Genomic DNA, 5,758 nt, shown 5'->3' on the forward strand with positions numbered 1-5,758 from the left:
AGCTTGAAACAGCAACTGGGCTTCCATCTCACGGGAGCAGCGTGTAGCGGTTAGCGAGGAGGTGACGAGGTTTGGGGATGATGTGCGTCGCTTTCAATCTTTGAAATTTCACCAAGCAAAGAATCGCTGAATCCAACTCTCCCTGCAAGCATTTAGTTCCTGTTTAATCACAGGAATATCCGCAGTCAGGAGCTGAAAAGGAATTAAAACCTAATAAGGCTTCGGGACAATCAGAATACTTCGTCACAGACAAGGCACCGGAAGGCTGGAAGGTAGATCACACCGGTTGTGGGAGAGCTGGTTGGTGGTGACATGGAAGTGTCTGCAATGTGCGGGACCAGACTGCTTCCACACATCCACAATGAATGTCCCACCCTTTACTTGGGAAAAGTGCAACTGAGAGTGGACAAGTTCCAACTGGTCGGAGCAATCTGAAGCTTTAACTGATGGACACCCTGGTTTGGGATGTCTTGCAGTATGCACTTGTGTCAGTCTCTGTGGCGCAATGGGTTCGCGTGTTCGGTTGTTAACCAAAAAGTTGGTGGTTTAAGCCCTCTCAGGGACTTCAACTGTTTTCCCCGAGGATACTGTGCCGCACAGTTCCAGGTTGTCATTGTGTGCTTTGGTGTCACGAATATCTTCTGCAAACATTGCCAGCTGTGCTGTTATCCAGTGAGTTCCCACTCCAATACTTTTATGAGCATTCAGTTCAAGTGTCGAATTTGAGTGTATACAGAACTGAACATAGATATCAGAAAATTTAACAAGGCTGTGGGACATTGTGTTTTGTTAATATTGAAACATTAATATGAATAAATCCATTTTTTCTAATATTTAATTAAACGGGTTTTCAAAATGTTTCCGCCCAGTTTCGAACCAAAGATCATTCGCGGGTGAAGAAAATGTGACAACCACTACACTACGGAAACACTGCAATTGAAGTGATGTTAGGAACATAACCAGAGCTTTCACCTACACAGCTGGCCTACACTTCAGGAGCTGGATTTATGAGAATAGAAAGACGGTGCTATATTTAGGAAGTCTGTGAGTGTGGCAGGAATTGATCTCATGTTTCCCAGACTTTACACATCGGAACAGGAGATGACCATTTCGCAGCGAGTGGTTAGGATCTGGAATGCACGGCTTGAAAGGGTGGTGGAGGCAGACTCAATCTTATCTTTCAAACGGGAGCTGGATCAGTGTCTGAAGGAAAAACAATTGCAGGGCTACGGGGAAAGGGTGGGGGAGTGGGACTCGCTGAGAGTCGGCACGGGCTCGACGGGCCGAATGGCCTTCCGTGCTGTAACCATTCCATGATTCTATAAGTTAGTGGCACATTTCATAGTGTGGGTGGAAGCAGAACATTGCAAAGGGACATGGATTGAGTCGGCAAAACTAGAGGCATCTGATTCAGGAGATTCCGGTGAAGCGGAAATTCGGGAATTTAATGACTTTGACAGGAACATTTTTGTTTTGTGCAGCTTCGGTCAGAGAAATGTTTGTGAAAGGAATTTTTTGCAGAAAGGGATGCAGCATTTCATCTTCTGTCTTAACACTTCTTTCTGGGTGTCGGGTCACATTTCCTTTCGATGTTATTCTTCCAGAATGTATATTTTCTTTGGTGTTTCACAATAACCAGACCCTTGCTCTAAAGTCAGTCTCACTGTTTCCCCAGTCTCCTGTTGATGTTACCAGCAATGAACATTTTGAACCAGACCCCGAAAGCAGTGTGTAAAATGGTTTATGGTTTAAGAGTTAACTTGCAGAGCATAGATAAATTATCCAATTATGGACTCTCCTTCAGTTAGAATTTCTTTATTTGTGCAAAAGAAGATCATCGGTTAATTAACGATGTATTCCCATGAAAGCAACATAAAATGTAGTTAAAAAGTAATCAACAAACTTGGTGTTCGAACCCGAGAACCTGAGATTAAAAATCTCACGCTGTATCAACTGAGCTCGCTGTGCTTCTGCTAAAGCAAACGTTTTTGTCACTGATTGCAGCCAGACGCCTGTTGGCTCCGCCCCAGATGTTTAAACTTGATGTCGAAGAACTGCCAGGATCTTCTTGAATGGTGGACCAGGCTCGAGGGGCCGAATGGCCTACTCCAGCTCCTAATCCTTACATGTTTATGATCATATGACCTTTCACAGGAGAACAATCTCGCCCTGAGCATGCATGAGGAGAAAGTTCCAGAAAATATTCCCACCCGGTGAGCTTTCGCGTGTGAGGCGAACGTGTTAACCGCTACACTGCGGAAACATCTCCACTTTCAGCACCCGGTCAGACGGAAATGTTAAGCGAGCAGGTGAACTGCTGAATCCCACTTTTAAGGAGCTGGTCGTGGTGCCAAGCAAATGGGTTTTGCTTAATGACTAAAAATAAGAAAAGGGATTTGAAACCGCGCTTTAAGAGCAGACTGCAAACTGAACGCAGCACCTTCAACGGCTCGGCCATCCAGACTGTAAGTTCATTTAAATTTTGAACTTTTGTGTCTTGTTGCATGAAGTAAATGAGGGAATCTGGCATATCTGTGCCTGACACCGGGGAAAGAGTGAGACAAACCTTGGAGCAAGTGTCAGGTTATTGCCAAACAGCAAAGAAGTTTGCAACTTTTGAAGAACAATGATCCCGACATGATTTGAATACACAGCCTTCTGATCGGGAGTCAGACACACTACTGTTGCACCACGAGGTCTACAGTGCAAATTGTCCATGTTTGGAAACATGAAGGTTCCTGAAACATAGTTTCATTTACCCTGCATTGGTGCAATGAAAGGGCTTTAAAATCCCCGGCCACTCCCACCGTGGGTCAGACAGCATCAGAAGCAGTGCCCACCTGTCACTCACCCTCTCACGCCCGCTTTCATCACCTGCTGCCCACGGACTGCAGCAAATCCAGTTCATCATCATCATAGGCAGTCCTCGAAGAGAGGATGACTTGCTTCCTCGCCAAAAAAGGATGAGTTCACAGGTGTTTCAATATTCCAGGTCCTGAAATGTATGTTGAAGGGTGGAAGATGCCTGTGCGTGGATTTTTTTAACGTGTGGTGGCCGTTGCACCCCAGCCATCACACGGGCTTGACAGAGCGAGGTCTTGGTCCAGTGGCAAGGGTTAAACAAGACGACTGGAGACCAGCTCTGCTGCACGGACCCAGTGTGCACACATATCGCAGTGTGGGCTGGCCCGTGCTGCCCCTGGGCCCCTGGCCCTGAACTCACACCGCCCCTGGGCCCCGATCACATCCCTCCTCAGTCTCTCACTGCTCCTTCGCCCCGATCTCACCGCTCCTGCTGTACCTGCCCACGCTCCAATCACCGACCTGGACCTTGATGACGTCACACTTCGCTGCCGCTGCCCTCCTGCACCAGCTCGCGCTGCTCCCTGGAGTAGTCTCCCGGGACCTCCAAGCTGCTCCCAGGGCCGCTCGCCGTTCCTTTTATGGCCCCGACCTGCCGCTGGTGTTCTCCCGTTAGTGTATCCAGGCTGTGGGTGGCCACCCCGAGCGCAGCAGAGGGGTTTCTGCATTAGTTCTGGGTGGGGACAGTATCTTTCCCCTTCTCTCTTCCTCTTGTCTCTATCCCTGTGCTTTTATTTCTCTATTTATTCCCCCTGTCTCAGTTTCTCGTGTTTAAAAGGGAACAAAAGATGAAATGGGTTTCATTGCGGAACAATTTACTTCACTCAAAGTTAGATGCACTGCTGTTCGCCATAAGGTCAAGGTAGCTAGCCGTTGATATTCAGGTTCTTATATAAATATATTTAAATATATCAACATCTATCATAACTGTTCCCTGGTGGTCGAGGGGTTAAGATCTGCCGCACTGACGTGGTAACGATACTCGATCAATTCATCGCATAAAAATAATTGAGGCCTGTGAGACGATTAATAATTGCTGTAAGCACCATGAATACCAATACTTTCTGCGATAGACTGAGCTTACAGACTATCTGGCTTCTCCTGCCCTTTGCCGGGCACGTGTTCCGGGTTTAATTTTACAAACTGGGCGAGTTCGCTGATCGCGGGGAGACGGTAGGAGCCTCTGTGGCCCCACTGTGAGGATGTGGAAGTGAACACGGTGGCTGGGTGATCCGTGACATTTCTGTAAAGGGCAGTGGAGGAGAAGGATTGAGAACTTTCAGTGTGGGACAGAAGTTGTTTCAGGTGAGCCAACACATTCCCGATCAGCGCAGAGGGAGCTCACTGGTCAGCTCCCCTCTGTTGGGGCTGTTGTATCAGTGGTTTCTGTAGTGTAGTGGTTATCATGTTTGCTTTACACGCAAAAGGTCCCTGGTTCGATCCCAGGCAGAAACATTTTGTTTAAACTTGCCAAATGGGAACAATCGGAGGCGAGTTGAGTCTCCTGGCAAATGCTGCCTGATTTGCTGAGATTTGCAGAATTTGCTGTTTTTATTTGCTATTTATTCTCCTGGAAAAAGGGCTCCCTTATTACTTAATTGCTCTTTATTTCACTTCAATAAATAGATAACTTTGAGTGAGAGAAAACGGATCCACCGGGGACCTTTCGTGTGTGAGGCCAACGTGATATCCGCTACACTGCAGCCCATCAAAGGGCGAGAAACCACTGAATATAAAGGATGAGCTCACAAATATCAGGGGCAGTGCAGTCTGGTCAACGTCAAACCCTCCTTTCTTATTCAGCAGAGGCATGAATGGGAATCAGACGCCACAAAGTTTAATTAAAGACACAAATACAAGTAACACTTCTAAATCTTTTCACTGTAAAATTCTTTTACTTTATTTGAAATCCTGCTGCATTGAATCTGAAAATGAGCACCGTAGGATTTTATCTTCACTACTGATTCTATTTTCTGTGCACGGTCGGAATAACCGGTGCTGTTAAATTTGACAAAAGTTGCCCCAGATTCCTGGTGTCATCAGCAATGAAGATTTTGAACCAGACTCCTAAAATACAGTGTGTAAAATGGGTTAACATGCATAAGAACATAAGAAGATAAGAAATAGGAGCAGTAGTCGACCATACGCCCCTCGAGCCTGCTCCGACATTTAATACGATCATGGCCGACGCAATCATGGACTCAGGTCCACTTCCCTGCCCACTCCCAAATGATTGAAGTATCGACTCTCCCTCAGTTAGCATTTCTTTCATTGTGCAAAAGAAGGTGAGGGGTTAATTAATGATGCTTTCCCGTGAAAACAATACAAAAGTTTAAGAAAAAAACATACGGTGACTGGCAGGTGAGCGCTGCTTCTGATACCTGGTGGGAATGGGCGGGGATTTTAAAGCCCCTTGTATTGTGAAACCTTCATATCGCCGAACATCTCAGACTTCATGTGTGGACCTTGTCAGGCAATGGTAGCATGCCTGACTCCAAATCGAAAGGTTGTGTGTTCTAATCATGTTGGTGTTGCAATTATTTTCAACATTGTTCTTCCAGAAAATATTTTCTTTGCTGTTTGGCAATAACCAAACCCTTGCTCCAAGGTCTGTCTCACTGTTTCCCCGGTGTCAGGCAGAGATACGCCTGCTGCCCTCATTTATTTCATGTGTCAGGACACAAAAGTTCAAAATCAACCTGCAGGTGGCCACATCTAGCATTGAATACTCAGGGTGGCGGAGTGGTTTAAGGTGCTGTGCTTAGATCGCAGTCTCCTCTGGAGATGCATGTTCGACTTTGACATTTCTTATTTTTAATCATTTAGTGAAACTCTTTGTTTGACACCACGACCAACTCCTTAAAAGTGAGATTCTGCAGTCCACCTGCTCGCTTCA

The 5,758-nt window shown here is 46.2% G+C and overlaps 1 non-coding gene across 1 annotated transcript; it reads left to right on the forward strand.

Annotated features, from left to right (window-relative positions):
- The first annotated feature begins 4,244 nt into the window (after positions 1-4,244).
- trnav-uac (transfer RNA valine (anticodon UAC)) lies at positions 4,245-4,317 on the forward strand. Its single transcript has one exon. It is a non-coding gene; the product is annotated as a tRNA-Val (tRNA).
- Positions 4,318-5,758: the final 1,441 nt, after the last annotated feature.

The sequence above is a fragment of the Pristiophorus japonicus genome, unplaced genomic scaffold (genome assembly GCF_044704955.1).
Source record: "Pristiophorus japonicus isolate sPriJap1 unplaced genomic scaffold, sPriJap1.hap1 HAP1_SCAFFOLD_472, whole genome shotgun sequence".
NCBI lineage: Eukaryota > Metazoa > Chordata > Chondrichthyes > Pristiophoridae > Pristiophorus > Pristiophorus japonicus.